Source organism: Cyanistes caeruleus, chromosome 1, assembly GCF_971803275.1.
Source record: "Cyanistes caeruleus chromosome 1, bCyaCae1.hap1.1, whole genome shotgun sequence".
Taxonomy (NCBI): domain Eukaryota; kingdom Metazoa; phylum Chordata; class Aves; order Passeriformes; family Paridae; genus Cyanistes; species Cyanistes caeruleus.
Window position 1 is genome coordinate 74,535,823 of NC_141701.1, and position 23,850 is coordinate 74,559,672.

The following is a 23,850-nucleotide window of genomic DNA, read 5'->3' on the forward strand; positions in this document are numbered from 1 at the left end:
GTGGGATAGGGAAGGAATGCTGTCACCCCACTTAGACAAAGCTAAGACTATAGGACTTCACACCTGCAAGCACAGCCATCATCAACAGAGGCAAAGATCTCCAAGTAGAACAGCGTAAGTGCAGAATAAAAGTCTCCACTGACTGCAGGGAAAGCCCAGACTGGCCGGGGTCTCTCCCTGGCCGCAGGCCCATCCCTGCCGGCTCTCTGCCGGCCCCGGCCCTGCTCCCGCTGTCCTCCCGGGGCTCGCAGGGCTGTTTGTGGCTCGGTTCCCCTGGCTCAGCCCTGGCTGCCGGGCAGTGTTTTGCCCTCCCTTGGCCAGGCTTTCCCCGGGGCTCTCGCCCGCCCGCCCGTGGCTGAGGGGCTCAGCCGGGCCCAGCCCTAGGGCCGCTGCAGCCGCCGGCACCGCCTGAGGCCGGGCCGGGCAGCCCCGGCCGCTCCGCAGAGCCAACACCCGGACACCTGCACCCCTTTCCTAGGTATACAAAAGGACAAGTAATGTGTTCTTACAATTCCGTAAAGCTAGTTATCAGCTCGTATTTGAGGAGCCACTTAGTTGTGTGAAGCAGCAGGCTTTAGGTCTTACCCTGATTTTCATAAAGTTTATCCTTGACAACAAATAAAGCAGGCTGCAGCAATCGCATACTAGCATCAGACCAGCACCTGTGAATCTGTTATGACCTGTGGGATGTTGGCTACAGCATTCAGAAGGGTGGATAATGCCTCCCTATGGTGGCTCAGTTGCCCTGAAGAAAGAGTTCAAGGAGCTGAAAAGGCAGGAAAAAGGAGATATAATCACCTGCCTTTAAAGGAGGAAAGAAAACAGTTAACAGGACAGACTAGGAAAAAAACACACAACAAAATATCAACAAATAAAACCCAAACTGGATGAGGACAACAGGATGAGGTTCGGAAGGGGAAGATAGCCCAGGGTGTAAAAGTGAATGTAGAACAGATACAGAGGGAGAGGAGGGAATAAAACTGCAGAAAATTAGAAGAAATATCTAAACATAAGTACACACTATCCAAAGGCAGGTAACACATTGTTAAAGTTGAAGAAGACCTTTAGGATCGTGAAGCCCAACGGTCTCATCCCAGTGAGTTGACACATGGATACAGGATACCCCTTTAAAGAGTACCCAGGACATCTCATGTTTGAACCCCCTGTAACAGGAAGGCTGAGCAGTTTAACCTTGCAAGGAATGGGCCCATTTGAGTTGTATTAAGAGCACAACAGACAGTTCTTCAGACAACACAACACAAGCAGCTTAGATAAAGATCATAGACTTTTACTATTAAATATGTTTTCTTTAAAATATCACATTGTACTTGATGTGGAGCCTGGAAAGATATCAAAGTGCATGTCTCATTCAACTTAGTGGACATATTTGTTTTTGAAAATCTTGTTTCTTAATATAGCTTTTTTATTTCTTGAAAAATATTGTAAAATTATTTAATCTAAAAATACCTTTAAATATTACTTCAACAAGGTTTCTAAAATGCAAATTATTTTTGTAAAAGAACTATGTTTTTGGGAAGGTGGATTTACAGAAAGATTTTACAGAGAAATCTAGTATGAATGGCTCCAATAAGCTTGTTCTTATTAACTGCCATTAAATTAATTTCCTGCCTCTGTAAATCCTTTTAATAGGGTATTGATTCCATATTTTGCCTTCTAAATTTTGCCCTTCTTAAGATGTAAATAACATTGTTTTGAATCACGTGTCCAAATGAAGGATGGAGAAAACAAAACAACATCCAAAAAAACCAAACAAAAATTACATCCAGCCAAGTGCCTCTGGCTTAGGTGACAAAATAAGAAATCAATTGGCTGAAATACTCAATCTTGTGTGTTTGTTCTTTCAATTGTAATTACATTACAAGGGAAAAACCTGTCTCAATCTTTCCTTCATTTCCCACACATCATTACAAGCTGCTGACAGCAGTGATAGCTACATAAAGAATATATTAGGAGAAATATGGTATATTTATTGGTTCTGTGGCTTTATATTTAATTTAAGTAATTCTAGAGCAAGTGTGCTAGGCCCTGCTAATCATACACTGATAAAAGTGAGAATGTGGCTATTCCATCCCATAATTAGATACAGATGTGAATGCTCTGTGGCCACAAATTGCAAACCTTTGTATCTGCTAAATGCTCATTTGTTTGCCATCATTTTTGAGCCTTCAAGAGAGTACATGGTGCTAACTGCAGCTTGTTAGCAGCTGGTTCACAAGGAATATAGTGTGAACAGACTTGGCAAAGTTGTGTTTTGCAATAACAATGGGCTGCACACTCAGTTTTCTTCGAGCTGAAGATTCAATATTGTAACTCTAGGAAAGCAAAGTAACCTCAGTTACTATCAGCTTACAAAGAAGACAAATTTCATTAATGCATTTGTGAAGAAAATGTGTAATTTTCAGTAATCTACCAAGGTATTTGACTTGTTGTTTTGTATATGTAGAAAAGAGTAGGAGACTGACATGAGAAGTGACAGTATGCACAGGGTCTCTTAGATATACGCTCATTTCAAGAAATTAAGGTTAAACTTTATTTGCAGAGTGATGATTTTTCGTTTCTCCAGGGTGAACAACCCCCACTCTCTCAGGCTTCCCCCATACAAGAGGTGCTCCAGCCCTCTGACCAGCTCTGTGGCCCTCTGACACTTCTTGTCTAAATATAAGAATTCTGAGCTAGATGCTCCTAACAAAGCCTCTGCTCCCATTTGATGAGAACCTTATTGCTTCCTTCAGCCAGGATAAGAGTATTCATAGATTTTAACTATAAATTTTCTCATGTCCAAATTAATGATGCTATTTCTGTTTAGGCATGCATTCTGTTTAGGTCTTTTGGTACTACACTGGCTAAAATGGAAGTCTGCATGAACTGGACTCCTGATATGTTGAAATACTTTTACAGGCACTGTCTAAGCTAACATCTGTTCCTTCCATACTGTTCTTTCTCATAGAGATCAGAGTAAGCACAGAGAACTACAGCAGTATTCCTATCACAGGACTATAGAGAGAGAAATATGAGAGAGGTGGGTGGGGTTTTTTGTACCATAAGCAGCATTACTGAGAAAGGCTTGAACCCAGCACAGCACTAACATGGCTCCATGGGTACCGCTTTGCTGAATACAGTAAATTGTGTCCATTTGGTCCTTGAGAAACACCAAGAGAATTTCAGGGACAAGGACTAACCTTTTACTGCAGACATCAAAAACACATATTCTGAATGATAAGACAGCTGCCAACACTAAATTTAGTAGTATTTTTTTTAACTTTTGTTCTATTTTTTAAGTTAACTTTTTTATCGTTTGTTTCCTCTGCAATCTGAAAAGCATATAAACCCCTTTTAATTACTGCTAAACCCTTCAGAAAGTGACCAGTTGCTGCTGGTAACCCATCAGAGGAAAAAAGTTACTATCTTGCTACACATTTTTGGTCCGAAAGAGATATGAACACATGTTACCTCTGTTTCTCTAGCATATGCATGTCCCTCTCTATCCAAAAAGTATAAATATTTACTTATTTATTTACCTATAAAGGTAGATTTATGGATGTAATGCTGGTTTCAATATATTGCAGCATTGAGAGAGGCTGGGAAGAAATAAAAACATTAAATCTATTAAATTAAATTTTTTGCAAAAAACCAGTTTTTTCCCTTTCTTTTTTTATTTTCCCCCTTGTCATGGGGTGACTTTACCTTTAAGATAGCTTTGGGAGCTAGGGAAGTTAAAGCTGATGGTGGCTGATGGAAGTCTTTTCTCCTGACCAATTATCGGTCATTTCTAAGAATTGACAGCAGTTTTAACCATTGAAAAGTGAGATCAACTTGTGAACACCCCCTTAATATGTAAAGTCAGAGCTCTCTTGTTCTCTTTCGTTTCCGGCTTCTGACGAGGTAACGAGGCTCTGTCTCGGCCTCCTCCCCCACCTCCAGGCCGGACAAGGCCGCAGAGGGCGGCGGGGGCGGAGAATCAGAGCCGGCCGGCTTGGCTTAGTTTGCAGTTTCTGCTGCTGAACTGAAACCTGACACCATGAACACTTGCAGCTTTTTTAAGACTTTAGTTCCTTTACTACTTGGATAAAACATACAGATTACTTCTTTTTCCCAGAGAGGCAGAGAGAGAGACAATCAACATGAAGAAGACATCATAAAACCACCAAAAACAGTGAGGAAAAGAGTTAAGTTTTAGATGGGGAAGAGAGAATAAGGAGATGCTTTATAAGCTGAAATATCTTTCTGTTAAAGCTATGGAGATGGACAATAGTGGTTTGAAAATACTCATTTAATTCATGACTGAGTATATTGGGAAGAATGGAGTGTTCAAAGCGTGGATTTTGAGCAAAAGAGAGAGAGTAATTGTAATACAGTGAAGTGCTGGAACAGAGTGAAGCGAAGATTTGAGGCCTTGAGAGGCAATGAGAAAACTGTTTCCAGGGAAGCTCACAGAGACAGATGAAGAGAACTTTTGCCTTTGACTAACTCATCCTTAAAATGACATCCCTAGACTCATGGCCCATACACACCTCAGAGTGATGTGAAATGGGAGGAGTGAACTCTGATAGATTTCCGGGCAGCTGGCATCGGGGAAATAGAAAACTATAACAGAAATAGTTTTCTCGTGAGAAATTCCATAGATTAGCAAAGGAAGACTTCTGTTTCTCTACAAATGGTGATGAAAAGACTCTAGCAGGAATTGAGACTGTTTTAACCACCAAAGTTGCAAAGTTTTTTTGTCTCTTTGTTGTCACGTGTACAAGAGAATGGTTAAGTAGTGGGGGATAAAAAGGTTTTTCGGAAGTTTACTCTGGTGTATTCTTGTAGTTTTGTTAATAAACTTTCTTTATTCCTTTTAAGTTTTTAGCCTGTTTTGCTCTTGTTCTAATCCATATCTCACAGCAAGAAATAAGTAATTTTTTTTGTTACTGCTTTAAAACCACGACATCCCTCCTTTAGTAATAAAGTTCCTAAATAATAAACACTGAAATCGCTTTTCTTAAAATAAGGCTCATCCGCAATTTTACTTTATGAAAGCTCTGAAATCATGTTAATGACTCATGTTCTTTCTTGTTCCTTATCTGTTCCACAGTCTGTTTTTCTACAAACCTGAGGGCCAGAAGTGGATGGATGGAGATGGGCAGCTCTCAGGAATGGAAGGATATTTTTCAGGAGGGAAGATATTTTCAGGGAAAGGAAGCAATTCACCAGTCTTATAACAAAGCTCTTACAGGATGTCCCAAACTTTCTGTTTGGTCTGCCAAGGTAGTTTTGTAAAATTAATACTCTCAAAAGACTGCAAAAATTTTAAAGTAAAAAGCCAGGGTTTATGGGTTTCTTCTGGTTTATTGTGGCTGGTTGGAGTTTTTTTGTTTTCAAATTCAAACACAAATATGCAATTTTTTAGAAACTTATATCAAAATAAATGACTAGAAGTACCAAGAAATAAATTATTTCTAAATAAAATTTTCCCTACCACTGTTCATGTGGGATAGACCTTTTATTTCAGGTTTACACTGAATTGCCAAGACTTTCCAGATTCTGCAAACTCTGCAGTCTCCTCAGAGAAAATCTCTTCCCACTCTAAACCATAAGACCGTGGCTGTGCCTATCTTGCACTGCATTTTCAGGGTTTCATCTGTACTGCAAGCTCACTGCTTGCTGGCCACTCACACCTTCTCAGAAGTGCCTTTGCACTTCTGAAATGTCTCTCCCTTGCACGTGTTCAGTTCATTACAGTGCACAGTGCACTCTCCAGACCCCAGCTCCAGATAGGGAGGGGAGCATGTCTTAGGACCTTCTTAGAGGCCTCTTCTGGAGGCTGTAAATCTTATGTGGAAGGGGAAAATATTCAAAGATATAAGGGCCTCAATTATATCCCACTTTAGGATATGTTTCCCAGGAGATGCACCAGAGCTAGCACAAGGTCTAAATATATTTTTTACATGTAGTTTTTGTTCTAACTCGTTGAAATAGGTACTTATATGTGGTTATAATTACTGTAGACTGCTAAAATTAATTCAATGCTTAATTATTTTGACACTGTGATAGACAAAATAAAATGCTTCCTGTTGCCTCAAGCAGATTCTTGACAGAAGATATTAGACTTAACTGTGCCCTTCACAACAAGGGGTTACATTTATGTCTGTATAAATTTTTTTTTGTGACAGACTGAAGGAAATGAAGATTGGACATTCAAAATCTCAGAAAATGTAACTAGTAACATACAATGCAAGAAAGAGCTAGGTGTGTTTAGTTGAAGATTTCTGGGAATTGCCTTTAGATGACCTAGGTGTTATTCCTTGTTATTTATTTTCCAAAACTCTTGAAGTAAAACTTACTTTCCTGTTTACCATAATTTTTGTTCCTAAGAGCTAAATATATGTGATGAAGAAAGCAAACAAATATCCACATTCTTAAATTCCTTTAATTGTTGGAATATTTATTTTTTTTTCAAGGGCTTTCACATTCAGAAAGAAACCATTCTCTTCAACTTTAAAGATATAGCCAGAAATTTATGAGAAGTCATCCTCTTGGTAATGTTTCTAGTTTGGTATTTGATGGCAGTTGGTGCAATTGCAATTCACCCTTCTTCTATTTTTCATGTCCTAACTCATTGTACGCAGGATGAGCTGGTTTTATCCTGAGAGTAGTCCTATCAACAGAGCTGTTTGTGCTGCTGGGTTTGTAAATGAAAAAGAAAGGTAATTCCTTGTAAAAATCTGAAAGCAGACTGGAGGACTAAAAGTGGCTGTAGGTAAAATGCTATGTGAAGTGCTTTTGTTTTAAGTGAAGAAAGGATTACAAAATGAAGGCTGCAGAAATGCTATCCCAATAAATTTACTTTGGTCACCTCTTTGCCAGAATCTCCCTTCATATAATGTAGTAGTACACTTTCTGTAACCTTGCAGAGACTTTATAAAGTGGAATGCTGGAATGCTTTTATTTTATTTTTTTTTTTAATGAGCAGTTCTGATATGGTGATGAGAAATTTCATATCTGTTTAAATTTTAAAAAATGCGTTTGTAAAAAAGCTGTATATTATAAAATCTGTATATATATATTTAAGCTTGCAAATGACTAAATTTAACCTGAATAATAATTGATGATTCAGTGGCCTTAATTATTGTAATATAGTTTTGCTTTAAAGTGATTGTTGCCTTTGCATTTCTCCAAGGGACTGAAAAGAAATTTTAAAAAACAACCAGAACTCTGTTTTAAAGCACTGATAGATTAAATTTCACTCCAGAATATTTTCCTCACCCTTATCAACAACCAGAACTTCTTTCTGCATCTTCACTTTTCAATTATGCAAAGGATATTCTCGAGAGAGAAACGTATATGAATTTCAGAGCTGCAGTTTTGAAAAATCTATGCAAAACATTACATGAAGTTAAATTATTCCTTTAGCGAAAAGGTACTGTGTTTGTCACTAGTTTGTAAATTAATAAATAAATTAATTAATAAATAAAAAAATTAAACTGAGCAGATTTTACTGTGCCATTTCAGCCCTTTTTATTGTTGAAGAATGTTTAAAGTGGAAAAAGACTTTGAGCAGGATGTTAAAAGTTACACAGCTTAATTTTCATGCATAGAGTTCTGCAGTAACTTTTCTCTGATTTTTCACTGTTGCTGACAATTCAAATGCTCCTTTGTGACAAGCAGTATTTACAGCTGTTTTTATTATGAAGTGCACAATGTTAAATAATAAAGACAGATTATCTCATAGCAAAAAGATTCTTGTGCATGTTTGGAACATAGATGTCCACTTCAGCAAAAGTGTTATTGATACTGAAAATGAATGGGAGGCTGTGAGGCCAGTATGGCTGGGGGTTATATTTTAGTATTGCTGTTAAAAAGCTCAGATTTCTCTTAACTGCTTTCTTCTGTAGTCTGATTTTAGAATTGGGAACCAAGATTTTCACCTGTGCATCAAACATAATCCCCTAGGGCCAAGGAAAACCTTAGCATTATGAATATCGCAGGAAAGTGGCACCCGGTCATATAAGAACAACTGGCCACCTGCTGCTATTCTTCTTGCAAAGGCATTGGGAAATGCCAGGAATGTTGGCTTTTGTGATAGAAGTTGAATCAGGAGAGCTGTTTTAAAAGAAAGAAAGCATTTATTAGTGCCATACTCAGGGTACTGAAATAAGAAGGCTGTGTGCATGAGTAGTGATTAAGGCATACATGGAAATCAAGGTCAGCTTCTTTCAAAGGCTGGCTGTTGTGGGCAAACCATTTACTTTGCTCATCCCTCCTCTGGAACTTCTTCACAGAACTAATTCTAAACAAATCCCTGTGTATCCAATAACATTAAAGAGTTGAAACAACAGAAGTTGAAGACAGAATTTGAAGGTAATTACTTTGCAAGTAAGTGTAGGCCAGTATCTAATAAAGAAGAGTGGCTTATTTGTTTGTTTGTTTGCTGACCCTGGTGTTTCTGAAGTGTCTATATTTTGCATTATCACAGGGACTGTATCTTAAATGTACCTTAAAACTGAGTGCCTGACGGAAGAGAGACAAATATCAGAACACTGATAATGAAAAAACTGCAAATTTACAAATTAAAGACTGCCAGCAAGTCCTTATATAGTTAAATGTTTATTTCCTTCTTAAAATTAGCTGTGGAAGTGTGGAATATGGGGTACCATCTTGTTGTGAATTGTCAGCATACGTACCCCATACTCATGAGGGATAAGACTTGGTTCTCTGACATGGTCTTACCCACAAGAATTATTGTTGTATTTTTAAAAGCTCTCCTTAAAAAAAATAAATAATTCATACAGATATGGCGTATCACTGCAGTATAAAATCTGATCTGAAACTGAAGATTACTGATGGGATGAAATTAGGCAAGAAACTTCCTTTTTTAAATAGTTCATAGGTGTGAAATAGGAAATAATAATGCTAATTTTCCCTTATAAGCCATTTTGAAATCTCATATAAAATCACTGTATAAAGGTATAAAGTAGAAAAACCTTCTTCTTTGTGAAATCCTTTTCCTTTTCTGAAAAAAAAATCTTGCATTAATCAACACACTAATGCTCTGGCAATATGTGCAAGAATGTAATTCAGTTCTTTGCATAAATCTAAGATGATGATTTAAGGCAACTCAGAGGCATTTTCACTTTTCATTCTTCACATTCCCTTAAGGCAGGCTCTTTCTGAGTAGTTTCCATACTGTGTAGACTGTTAAACATACTAAAGTTTTGCTTGCAGTTGCCTAGATTTCCATTAGAAAATCTTGCCGATGATACAGCCATAGAAAACTACATCAAAGGGTAAGAATAATCATATAAATTAAAATTTCTCCATAGATCATCTTCCAATTTAATGTGATTCCATGATTTTCTTGTGGAAAAAGAAACAAAAGTAAGGCAAATTCTCATTAAAATATTGTAATTAGTTAGCCTTTGAGTAATGAACCTTAGTATTTCTTATCTTCATTATTCAGTAGATCAGATAAATTTTTACAGTATCTTGTAATTGTATTTCTTCATAAAACCCAGTTCTTATAAATATACAATGTTCACACCAGTATTTCAGTCAGTCATTGTGATAAATAGAGAATTTAGCAATTTAGTAATGCTAGAGTCAGATTCCCTTCAGAATGTTTCAATTTTAGCCTAATTCCTAATTCCCATCCCGTTCAGAATATTTGAAGTTTATTCATTGGCATACTGTGTGATTGCATGCTTCCTCTTTAGAAACATAAGGAAGAATGGTCTTGCTGAAGTAATTTTTTTCCTGGAATGCAGGGTAAGTTGCAGTTTAAAGGGAAAGCAAGGTATATGTGATTGTTCTGAACTTTAAGGCAAGTTAGATAATAATATGATAATACTTGATAAAAGTATTTTTACCAAATTTTACCAAATTTTGTTTAGTTAACTCATTCTGCATTAATATTGATTGTAGACAGCTTCTAGAATCCTAAAACAGTTCTGTAAATAAGATTCAGACAGAAGTTAAAAACATAAATACTGCTGCCAGAGTATTTTAGGAAATTGCTGGGGGTGGTAGGACTTCTTACTTCTCTTGCTGAAATTTCAACACTGCTAGAAGGTAATTTGTAGCTGCTCAGTATACATATGTGCATATTCAAATATGTAACTGACAGACAGTTATGTGAAGTGCATGTGACTTCCAAATATGATCTTTCTCTTTTTTTTTTTTTTTAATGATGAGATAAAAATCTGGCGTTCTATTATCTATAAAGGCCAATGTTGCTGCACAAAAAAAGAGACCATGAACAGTTCCTTCTCTAAAACAAACAATGGAAGGACTTTTGTCATACTAACTCCAGGGTTTCACTAGAATGATTATGGAAAATATGCCCTCACAGCAGCTCTCATTTTGTTGCAATTTTTGTTCTTACCTCAGGTTAAAAAGCTGAGGTTCAAAGTCTGAAGGAATGCTTTTACATAGTACTAGAAGAGAAGCCCTGATTTTTTTGTTTGATTGTTTGTTTGTTTTTGTTTTTGTTTTTGTTTTTTTATGTTTGCACTTTGCTAAGTACAGCCTAAAATATCCCAGAAATTACTTAGGCCTGGGTTCCTTTTATTTCTTTTAATGATTTTTCGCTACTGCCAGCTAGAACCTGTGTTCTCATTTTCAGTTTAAATGTATCCATGGCTGTCTTGATTGTATTGGTCTGGTTACAGAGTATTTCCATTTAAGTATCCATTTTCTTTCATTTGGTGTTAAACACTAGTTAGACAAGAGAAAGTATTCTAATCTGCTGTGAGCCATTAGGGAATCTGTCTAATTTAGTTGTCTTTCTCTATACTTGTGTGTATTTAATTTCACCTTTCCTCTTCTGTGTGTAATCTGATTTTGCACAGAAAAAAAATCCTGGTAAACCAAGGGGCTTATACTTTCGATTTTTATGGTGACATTACCTTAACATGCAGATTCTGTGTGGTGAAAATATGGACTCATTAGTCCCCTTTCCTTTTACTTCCCATGTCACCCTCCAATTACTTAATATCAGAAGCATGAGTGTGTCAAATTTCAGTTCCTTTTTTCTAGTTTTCAAGTTGTTCCTGCACGATAATCCATTGCTTGTCACAGTGATGGTGCTTCTTAAAATTTTTATCAGATATAATCAGCAAGCTCCTAATTTATGACAAAATAGTCAATGAAAACATTAGTTACAACAAAGCCAAGAGATGAAAAATAACTTTTCACTCACCACATAGGTTCTACATAAACTTTTAATTGGTTACTCCTTCATAAATGACAAATATTTATAAGGTGCCTTTTCAGGTGTTTAATGCATGCATGCATTTCAGTGCACTGCTTTTATCAAGTAAGAATGTTACTATGAGAAGGTGATTTCTGATGTCTACTCTTATCATTTACATTGCCCTTAAATGTGCTCCTTGGATGGTCTTTCTTGTTTAATTGCTGTTATCTCTCTGTGGCTGTCAAACTCCTCAAAGACAAACAATATGTTCTATCCAGTTAGAATTTTTTAATGCAATTCAAAGTGTCAGCTTCTGCCAGACTTAAAAAATCTTTAGTGAACTGAAATTTCATATCTAAAAAAATTCCTATTTGTTTTGCCAGGTTTTTAAAAATTATTTTAATGTCTTAGTCTTTCTAAACTCCTTTCTATTAATGTAGAAAAATGAGCAAGTTTCTGTTAGTGTAGTAATGATATAGCTTTTCTTTCAACAAGCAAACATGTGGCAATGCTCCTACCCACTTGAAAAAAATTAATAGGGCATTTTTTTATTTTTTAACTGCAGTAGTGAAAAACTTCCACTAAAGTAAATATAGGCACTGAAAAGTAACTTTCAGATATACAACCAGTAACACACTGCACACAAATGAAACAGAAATTCAATTTCTATGTGGACAATATGCTAAATTCCATTGCATTCTTTTCTGGCAAAAAACTGTAACAGCTGTCACAAATACCCTTGGAGAGAGATACCCTAGGGACAAAGTAACACTTCTAAGTGAAAATCTTGGCCAAGTAACTAACCAGAATTTATACAGGATAAGTCTACTGGATACTTTGAAAATATCAATGTATGGGCAGTAATGTATTTTCCAGGTCTTTTGAAAGAGTGAGCACTGCAACCCCTGTGCACCTGAGGGTTTTCTGCTCCTCCTGGGTTTTGCTGTAAGTGTTGTGTGCAAGCTGGCTAATGGTACTTCAGCAAACAATACCAAGAAATCTCTGCACTGTTAAATTACTACAAAAGATTTATGCCCCTATACAAGAAATGGGTTATTTTTTTTTTCTATTATTTTCTTATTGCAGGTTGCCAAGAACAGGATGCTCACAGACATTTTAGAGTAATAGCTGCTCAGTTCTTAGAGGGGAATATGGCAGTCAAAGGCACCTGAGGGTTGAGCTAGTATATGTCACCTCCCAATCACGTTTAAGAATCACTAGGGTTTTGGTCTGGATTTAGGTCAGCTGTCAGTCTGTCTGCAACACAGTGCTAGACAGAACTAGAAGTAATCTGGTACAGAGACATATCAAGGTTATGACTAAAGATACTGAAATTAGCTAAAATTGTAGCTGTTTAATCCACTGTCCAATATCAATTCTCCAGATGACAGGTGAGTACCTGTAAAAAAAAAAATAAATTGTGATATGGTTTTTAATTTCACATAATTGCTTACTCCTGGGGAAGTAAACTAGATGATGAAATAAACCAGGGTTCTATACAGATTAAGTTTCAATTTAATATTTAGCTACAATAAATTCGTACAGTTGAAAAAATGTTTCTTATTCACTCAGTTCAGTTCTTTCACATTTTCTTTCCTAATCCCTGAATTATAAATTCTTGTCTTAACTGTTGTGAAATCATATTTTGCGGTTTGTCTCCTCTGTCCAGTAAAATAAAAGAATTCAGAAGTTCTCCATTAAACATGAAACACAGGCAATATATGTCATACACAAAAGAAGATTAAGCACAACGAACATGGAAAAAAATGACAAAGTGGCATAGGGAAGGGTGCCAGGAGAAAAATCAAAAAGAAAACTAAAGAACAAGGAGGAAGGCTAGGATACATACATATATCTTGAAATCAAGGCATTTTTCATTGTAATAAAGACATTTTTCTCATTTGAAGCATTCATTACCCAAAGCAAACATAATTTCAAACATTAGTAAACTGTTGGTGTTATTCTCTACATTGAGAAGCAGCACTGAACTGAGCTGACTGAACAAACAAGACCAACAGAGTAAGTTAAAAACTTTCTTTGAAAAATTATCTATAAAGTTTAATTTGTATTTTAAATCTTAAAAGTGATTCTTCTCCTTACAAGTAAAACTTATGCAAATCTATTTCTGATTCATCATTCTCTAAAATTTAGTGATGAAATGAGTAATTGTTCTATTCTTCTTGAAGTTTGTAGTCTTCTTGTTATTATGAAGAACAGAAGAGATTAATAACTTCAATCAGAATTTTTCAAGAATGCATTTAAAATAGTGAGATAAGTAGTAGGTGAAGCTGTAACAAAAGTGTATTTATAAAATAACTAATGTTTCCAGAACTGACTATCTGTATTGAATTTGCTTAATAGCAAAAGAGTTTTTGGGTTTCACCATTTTTGCTCTTCTATTCCTGTCTGACAAACAAAATATTAAATTATGAAAACTTACTCTTACACTTTACATATTTAATAACAGAACATGATTTTACACATTTTATTGGTTATACTATTACCTCTGCTTGATTTCATTGATTTTTCAGGACATGTTAGAGGAATGCAATAGTAATTTTCAGTCCTCTTTTAGATCTACTTCTATATTTAGTTATCATTCTTACTCTATCCTGGAGCAGTGTAGCTCGGCATAAAATCTTTTGCTGACTTTCAAGAATGTTAAACTGGACATTATAAATGAAGCAACCTACCTAGATATTTATTTTATTTTCCAGGATATAAGTATTCCTTACAACATAAAGATATATTTTTAAGGATGTAGCAAAGATCATAGTTTTTGCTCACCAGACATTACCGTAAGAATTTTTCAGTGAAAAATTATAAAGAAAACATTGTAACACTTTGGAGAAGCAAGCAGTTGTCTAAGTTGCACTTAGAGGCAACATACTATCATCTGCTCAGAGTCTCTGTTCCCATGTTTCTCCTTAAAAATATCCTAGCAGTATTTAGACATGCAACCAGATAGCCTCAGGTAGCCCTGCACCTCTGAACCTGTAAGACAACACTGGTGCTCTGTTCCATCCACTTAATAACATGAGTAGCCACTTCAGGTCATAGAGCTCTGCTGACATCGTTGTCAGATGAAGAATTGTTTGTACTGGAGGTTTAATATAATTATCATTTTGCAAAACTATTGGGCTGTAAACATAGCAAATTATATAACAAAGAAAGGAACAGGAAACAACTCTTCATTGATCTAAGGACTCACAGATTAATGAATCAGGCCAATCATGCCAACTTTTCTCTTCCTTTGGAAAGTAGCACCAGATCCTTGGGCAGTCACTCATGACTGTGGGGTTGCTGACCATCAGAGACCACCAAAGAGACCCCCAGGACAGAATTATGCACCAATTAGAGGGAATATATGTAAAAGATTTGGGGAAAATTATTATCATATTTATGTTTCTTCTGGGGAAACCACGAACATGTGTGTTAAATATAGCACATAAACAGGAATTTTTTCTGTACTCAGCATGTTCAATAGGTGGAGCTATCCCCCATATATCCAGTGCCATAATAGAATGCTTGTGCCCTAACACTAAAATTATAGTGTCAGAGTCTCTTGCTGGTTTTGGTAACATCACTTTATTAACCAGTACATTGAATACCAGGAATAGCCTTTTGGTAACTTTTAGACAGCAAGTTTAATCATAGAATAATAGAAAGGTCTGGGTTGAAATAGACCTTACAGATCATCTGGTTCCAACCCCTCTGCCATAGACAGGGACATCTTCCAGTAGACCAGGTTGTTTCAAGTCCCATGCAGCCTGGCCTTCAACACTGCCAAGGAGGGGCTGTGCACAACTTCTCTGGGCAACCTGTTCCAATGCCTCAGCAGCCTCACAGTAAAGAATTTTTTCCTAATATCCAATCCAAACGTACTCTATTTGTTTAAAACCATTCCCTTTTGTTCTATGTCTACATGCCATTATAGAAAGTCTCCTGAGTTCATAGTAGTTCTATCATAAGAAAAAATTCTCTATTGAAAATAAGCTATTTTAACGATGGACAAAGCATTGCTAGTATAGAAATACCTCTGACGTGAGTGCTGTAATGGTAATGGATCAGAAGTACCTCCAAGAAAAAATTACATCCATAAGATTATGAATTTGAGGTTGGTGGACTATGAGTTGAGAGTTTATTTTCTGAAACAATTTTTGAGCTAGAACACACAACCATAAATATCTAACTACTTGTCATCATGTTGGCTTCAAATCCATCAAAATGCTTTGAGGTTGGGAACAGCCCATTGTTTCAAAGGACATTGTATAGTTAACTTCACAAATATAAATGATCCTGAAAAAGTGTTATCTTTCCTACTTGGAAAGCTTTGCAACAGAGAATATAGATGCTATAAACTTCTGCTTAATTGCAGAAGGGAATAGAATATGTCAAACTTCTCATCAAACACATTTGAGAAATTCTGATTTAGCCACAGTATTATACAGCCATTAGTTCAACTTGAAGAATTATAAAGTAGCTGAGCAGAAAACAAACAGGGCTGAGCCAGAGTACGGGAAGCATTTTGAGCAGAAGAGTGTCTTGTACTTCAGTTAGCCCTTCCTCTGACACCATAGTTTCATATCTAACATCACAGAAGATCAAACATTTATTAAAGCATTCAAAGATTGGCTTATAGGATATCAAAAACGTCTGAAAGTAAGGTGTTGATAGCAAAACTAATCACGTGCAGTGAAGTGTTTTGAGACTTATACGCTTAAAAAGAACATCTGAAAGGATGGACTTTGAATTTGCTATATATATAAATTTAATAGGGGAAGGAAGAACCATTCAAATGCAATGATGCACGAAGACCTATCCAAAGGACACCTGAGGAAGAAGATGGAGAACTAAGCAGAGAACCGCACACCTGTACTGTGTGGGTAATGAGACAAAACAAAAATAGTTTTCAGTGATGTTTCAGGAGTAAACAGAGATATTGGTACAACACTATAGCTTGGGCAGAAAAAAATAATACTGGACCATCCCTCTGGAGCAAAAAGATCATCCCTTTAGAGCAAAACTACAGGTAACTTCAAAGTTCTTTTTTGAAGGTAACTCAGTTTAGATAATATTTAATATTGAGGAAGTCTAAAAAACAAATCTAAATGAATGTTATCCTCAGTGGCAATAAGCATATACCTGTGCTACCACTTCAGTGCTCTACACGTTCTTCTTACTGCTCTTAGATATTAAACTCCAAAGCAGAAATAAGGCAGATGCAAAGGATGTTTTACATTCTAGTAAATAATCAGTATATAATCACTGCGAAGACTACTTGAGTAATGTTAGACAGTGTGTAAATAGCAATTCAGAAGAGACATCACATCTTCAATCTCTTCATATTAAATGTGCTTGCTATATTGTTGGAATCTCTGTGCCTTTCAGAGGCGTTGGACGTGTTGATTCATACAAATTACATCACAACACCAATTAAGGTTTGGAAACAGATTGATTTTTTTTTTTTTTTTTTTTTTTTTTTTATATATTTTCATGGTGTTAAACTTCATGAATAATCTGGAAGGTCAGAAATTTCTGAAAAAGTAACTGCAGTGTGTTAAATGTGTGTGAACTGTAAAAGAACTGCAAGCATAATGTGAAAGTTTTAGATAAAAATTCACTGTGATTCAAAAGCCAATATAATTTCAGGTAATTCTATTAATTTGATTGGGTCATGCTCCAGGCACTAAATTCAGCAGTCTTCAGGTCTTGTATCAGGGTACTTAGTTTAAAATAGTTTTCAGTTATAACAAATGGTTTCATTAAATAAATTCCTGTGAAGTCATACTCAGCTGTTGGCTGAAAATTACCATAATTTTTAAGACACTCTTTTTCATATGATCAAATTTAAATTTTTCAGTCCAAGAGAGCAAATTAAAGTTTTTCTCTTTTCTTTACATTTGGATAATGTTTAGTTCTTAATATGGTAATAAAGAGCAGGGGAGAAAAAATTGAGTGCAATATGATTAATTATTAAAACATTCTGTCTTTATAGAGACTTTGTTTTTTAGAAAATCACTTCTGGGAAAACCAGTTGGCTCTACTTAAAAATGAATTCCTAAGTTCAGAATAAAAGGCCACTTTTTAGCAGGGAAGAAAATGGGGAACTTATGAAGCTGATTGCATAGAATATCACAAAAACTCTCCAAACTGGCCATTATTTCCCCTACATCCTTTCACCAAATTTATTCTGTTTCTAGCTATTAAAATAAGTAATGGCTAAGAACACTGTAGTTTAAACTATTTCAGGGATTTTAGAAAAAAATAATTGCAGAGTATTTATCTTATATTATATATTAGTATTATGTATAAAAGTTAAATTTCTGATTGTATTTTAATTACTTTAAACTTATATCTCTAGAGTAAAAAGAACTTATTGTCCTTCAGGTAGAAAAATTTAGTACAATTTTAAAGACTAGTACAATGGAACAGATTTCTCTGAAATCCCCTGCCAAAAAAACATGGTATGAAAAACTCGGAAAGGCTTCATAGTGAGAGCTGCTTTCTGCTGGATGGTATAGAAGATCTGTTAATAGATTGAATAGAATCTGTAGATTGTTTGATCTCTGGCAGTTGACATATAAATTTGAAAACTTGTGAATCCATATGCCTCAGTTTATAAAATTAGAAATTCTGAGCTAAAATTTTCATCAGACTTGGAACAAACAGCAGAGCTCACAGTCTTCTTTAGCAGTGTATAGCTCATTTTAGAGAAGCGAGCAGAGAAAAATAGTTTATTATTGTGTAAAATATTTCTCCGAGTGTTTACAGTACTACAGAAGTGTATTCAGCACAGCTGCTCCCCTCATCACAGCCATTCCATGTACTGTACTTTTGACAAACGTTTTTTTCTTACCTTCATATTGGCTTGTTTAATAGTTAATATAATGCTTATACCCATGCACGCACACACACACACACACACACACAAAATCTGAAACCAGAGAGAAATAATACTCGTCCTGACAAGAATCTAGTGTGATATAATTAGATTGACCCAAAGTAAATTTGACTTTGGTACTGGGAAGCACACCTATAGTACTGAGTGGCATTTAGTGCAACCTCAACAATTGTAAGATAAAGTGTGGCTTGAGTTTCTGCTTAATTAATGTTTAAAAAATTTACTTACTGCAATAATGATAGTGGTTTTCCTGTAATGTACCCAAAAAGTTACTTTTGAAACGTGCAAGTGCTTTATTTCTCTTTCAGTCCCTGGATCACAATAACCTTATTATTACACTGTTTGTTTCTAACTGCCAGCTATTCTGATATTTTCAAAGACATATATAATTGTTCTGTACTTGAGTTGTTTGTTCACTAAACCCATGTCAGCTTTCAGTGGGATTTTACTCCTCAAATTTTGAAATAACTTTCAGACTGATATGCTGCTGACCCTAATGGAACTCCATAAAGCTGAGAAAACAATGCTGAACCAAAGATGAGAGGAGTTAATAGATCTTTTCAGATTTTTCCTTGAAGATAGAAAGGCATGTAGCCAAATGGACAGAAAGAGCACTCTACCACAATTTATTGACTTTTTCTTGTCAGTTTACTCCTCAATCTGTCAAAATGCTCAGTTTCTTATATTTGAATCTATAATGAATGTCAGTTATGACCCTCTAGTGATCACGAAACATTCTTCTAGTACTTGCTTGTGAATGTGAGAGTTTTAGCTCAGTGTATAGTCTTCTGCTTCACAATCTATAATTTAGCTCATTTTTATAATTTCATCTCTGCATTCCTGGTCTACACTTGTACTTTTCAACTGTCAGAAAGGTATATGTGAGCAAATGAAACTGAAAATGTATTGTTCAAGATGTTCTCTCTTAAATGCTTATAGGTGTGTTTATACAGTGTGGTTATAAGGTAACTGACATCTGGTGTCCATGTGGGATTAACTCTAGTTCTCCATTCCCTTGGCAGTGTTAAAAGGCAGACTTTTTTATGCAGACATGATTTATTTTGACTCTTCCAGGCAGGTTCCTTCACAAGGAGCTGTTGAAAATATTTTAACTTTTCCAAGAGATCTTTTTTGTGTGCCTTCTCTTTTTATATGTCCCCATTTAAATGTTCTATCTGAAGATTTTTCATTCCCCAAAAGCCCTCCTAAGATCCAGATGGGAAATAAAAGTCTTACCTGTTTCTTGAAGTTAATGTCTTGTTTATGAACAGAGACAAACAGAGTTTGTTTTTGTCAAGTGTGTTAGGAATAAAAAAACCTCTATTTGTTCTTACACAATATTCTTGCAAAACTTGTGCAGTGAATGGATTAAACTATCAGGTTCTGTTATCACTATTAGATGCTAGTGAAAGACAACTTCTCTATGGAACCTTTGATAACACCTACAGAAGAACTCATTGCACTGCCATCTGCATTAAAAACTTCGTATCACTTTGCAATATCTGTAAAAACATCAACAAATTGCCTCAATTTGACAATGATTCAAATAATGCTGTAGTGTTTGGCCAGACATCAAGGTCTTGCAGATTCCAATTTTATTACATTTGACACCAGACAGAAATTTTACACAAAAATTCCTACAGCAATTCTACTAGAGGAAGGACAAGTTCTCTGATCAAAAATTCCTTTTCAAGATAAATAAGTTCATTTACAGCTTGATTTGCTTGCTTTAGCTCAGACACCCATTGCTTGAATGGTGTATTGCCAAGGACAAGTACTTGTCCCCTAAAAATTTATATATATTTTTAGCAAATATGTGTAATTTAACATGTTGTGATTCATTTTGATTTTAAATGTAATAGCAAAGACAGATTGACTAAGGTTCACCTCAGTTCTCTTAGTCTAAACCAAGATTTGTAAATATCTTCATGAATCCTGGTCAGAACTGATATAATAGAGCATATAAGAAAATTCTTCCGAATTCAAGTTTGGGGGTATCTTCCATTCACACCATGTTCTTGCTACCAGATCCATAGAAAGAATGCTTTTTCATCTCCATTCTAGGATTAATGGGTGATGAAGCAATTATAAAACATCTTTCCATCTTTTAAAGGTTGCAGGAAATAAAACATCAAGGAAGCAACTTAGACTTGTAAAGTGTGACAACCCATGCAGCCTAGGCTAGCCAGCTTTTTGGTTCTGTAGTCAAAAAAGAGATACTAGCTTTTTTCAATCTCTTAGAGGTGACAGGGCACAGTCAGGCACACATACGTACCTCCTGGTTGTAACCAACAAACAGTAATTTTGCTCTTCTGCTGACAAGATTAATTTCAGGAAAATCTGTGGACACAGAGGTAATAGAGAGAGCACTGTACTGTCCAGCAGAGATAATCCAAAGGTTTTAGTGGACTGCCAAATCACTTGAGGTGGGAGTCTACATCAGGATCATAGGTCATAAAAAAGATAACCTTAACTTTGAAACCTTACATCTCTTGTGATTCTGACTTTGTATCTGTTTACACATCATGTTCTTTCTTAAGAGGTTGACCAGCTTCACAAGACCAGGAAGCTGCATCATCTCTTAAAGCTTAGTGCTGCCACTGGATCTTAATGAGGCTATACTAATTTAATTTTTTCTGTCTCCTCTGCTCTATTAATACTGAATATGATACAAACTCCAGATTCATGTATTTTATTTCCAGTATCATTTTGATTTTCCAACTATGCTTACATTTTGTTTATAATAACCAAGTTTTGAAGCATAAAAGTCAATTTATATTTCCTCCGTGCTGCTTGATTTGTTAGTGAAGTACAGTTGTGCACACTTGAATTAGCTAATAGAAAAAAATGGGTTTGTACAGTTAGTCTCACCAGTACCACCTGCCAATGCATCTCCTGCAGTGCAAATCAGATACGCTAAGTGCTCAAGTGAGTGATTTCTCCCTGCATGTATAAACTTATGACACTGCATTCCTAATAAGACTGCTGGCCAGTGGCATGTGGCATGAATGGCAGATAAATTGGTGGTTGTTTACAAGACTATCATGTGCTGTTTTCTAAAAACTGGCTGTAAAGTAGCAGGGCTCTGTTTTTCAATTCTTTATTACAGGCTCTGTACATCTGCAGGGGTTTCTGTTCTGTGCAGCAAGCAGAAAGGCAGGCAGTCTCTGGATCACCAGCACTGGGTCATCAGCTGCTCATCTGACTGAGGAAATAAAAAGGCAGGGTGCTCTAAAGTGAAAAGAAATAGCTTTTGACAATCCACTGTTGTGGAACATCAAAAAATTTGTCATTCATATGATTCCTATAAACTGACTCAAAAAGCTAATTAAATGCTCAAATGAGCCTTGAGTATTATATGGCTGGTCTTGAAACACATTTATCCTTCTGCTACATATTCCTGAAGTGCAAGAAAAATACATGGAAGCAGTGCCTACCCTTGCTGAAAACAGACTTTCACCTTATATTGAAGGTCCTTCTCTTATACAATTTTGTCCCATTGCTTTAGAGCATTATGGATTGCCCATCATTTTTAAAAGGTAATTTGATGCAGTCATTGTGCTCTTTGCACTCAGAAATGGCAATAATTTTCTATTGTTTCCCTGAGAGAATCAATACTGAATTAGTTGGTGGTACCTTTTAATTCTTTTCTGTTTTGAAGTAGTCTACTTTAAACTTTTAACTACTGGAAACAAACAGTTTTTTCAGGCTTTTAAACCCACTAGCTAACACCAGAAAGGTGAGATTGCTTACAGTGCGTTTACTGATATAGCTATTAGGTGACTGTGGTACTGTGAAGAAGAGTATTTACCTGCATTAATTGTAGCTCAATTTGCCTTTATTTCATATTATTCAACAACAGAGAAAGGGTTAGAAAAAGGGTTTTAGTGGTGCATTTAACTGAAATTCAATATTTTTGACAGTAAAAAAAGGAGACAAAACATGACCTTTGTTTGGAAATGGACCATGACAGAACTCAGAGGTTCCCTATTGCTATGCATAATTTTATAATGTATTGCTTACATTTTCCTGTCTATTTTATACTTGCCACTTCTCCTTATCATTCATATACAGTAAATTAAAACTTCAAAATTTTGGATTGGTCATAAACCAATTATATTTTGTTGTATTTCAAAATATTTTTTTTTTCCAAGGGAAAGCCATCCTCCCCTATACTGTCATACAGTTTGCAGGAGCAGAAGTCCATGGTGGAAGAATGACTAGGCAGCAGCTAATACCTATGCTGTTCTTAGAGAAGGAAATTTTCTGCCAAATGATTTTGCATATTTCTTTTCCGGGTTCTTTAACACTTCACTGCTTCACATCCAGCCAAAGTCTCTGCAGAAAGCTTTTGAAAGCATTTTGCATTATGAAGTGCTTTCAGTAATATTGAAACTTTGGAACAACCTGGACAGTAGTTTTGTCAGATTGGAAACTGAAAATGCCATCATGATGCTAAAGCATTTCATTATATTTGAATTGTTATAGCGTTTGAATGAAAGTCACAATGCTACCTATAAAGATCTGATCTTGTGAGAGATGGCAGCTCTTATTTTCATTTTCTGATTCTACTGATTCTAACTTATTGTGTTAGCTGTAAATTAGAAGTTAAAAAACAAAATGAAACAAAAGCAACAACAACAAAACCAAAACAGAGGAAAAGAGGTGCATTTCAGCACCAACAAAGCAAAACCATTCAGAACACTCTTTTTTTTTGTTTTTTATGACTTAGTACTCATAGCTGTAAAGGTCAAAGGATTTGCAAAACTCCAAGGTAAAAATCTTGTAGTTAGTTGCAAGGCCTTGTCCCATTTGGTAATCTTATGAGTTAGTAAATTCACACCATTGTTGAAGTAAATTTTTGTTTGTACCTTAACAGGATGCTGCTATTAAAATTTTGCATTGGAGAATTGGGTTTGGTCAACTGCTTTCTATAAAAAAGATAATTTTTTGCCATTAGAACAGTGTATGTCTGACTCTGCTTAATGATTGTGCTTTAAAATCCCCAGTGAGTTTATTTTCAGTAAATAACTTCAGATACTGATTCTTGTATATATTTGTGATCTGATTTCTTAATTAAATTATTTTTTTTTCACTTAGGTCATGCAAAGTAAAGTGAACAATTCAATTTATTATGTAGTATTTTTATGGTTATGTCAAAACTGAGATCCACAGTTGTATTCTGACAAAGTTTCTGAAAATTGTATGTCTACCTAACGTGTACAGCACAGAACTGTGTCTGAAATGATAACAAATCTTTGAAAATGGCCCCAGGCAGAGTTTACTACAGTCACCTAATTCTGGAAAATCATGTACATGGGAGGATATAAAATGCTATTGACTGCTATTTTTTGACATGTTTGAACAGAAACATTGCAGGACATGATACATACCAGAAAAATAAATAGTATGCCTACACGGGTTCAGACTAACAATGAAAGTAAATGAGACATGAATGTAGTGCTCATTCCCTTTTTATGATCTCCCAGCTCCCAGCACGTTGTAAACCAAATACTTCATGAATTGGATATCATCTCTGTGTATCGAATAGCTCATGATAGTTATTTTTTACCCATTAGTTTTCTTATTTTCAACATGGGGAGTACTTTCTCTCCCTATCTGGGGGACTTCTGTGTTTGATACTAGAGCTTCTGATCTGTATTGCTGAGATTTGGAGAAGGTCCTCTTTAGTTTTCTCCCCGAGTTTCTTGTGATTCTCCTCTATCTTGTCTTCTAATTTCTGTAGACGTGTTTC

At 35.6% G+C, this 23,850-nt stretch overlaps 1 long non-coding RNA gene across 1 annotated transcript; it reads left to right on the top strand.

Annotated features, from left to right (window-relative positions):
* Nucleotides 1–402: 402 nt before the first annotated feature.
* LOC147655610 (uncharacterized) lies at nt 403–5,165 on the top strand. The gene is made up of 3 exons (XR_015289310.1): nt 403–478; nt 4,118–4,186; nt 5,096–5,165. It is a non-coding gene; the product is annotated as an uncharacterized LOC147655610 (long non-coding RNA).
* Nucleotides 5,166–23,850: the final 18,685 nt, after the last annotated feature.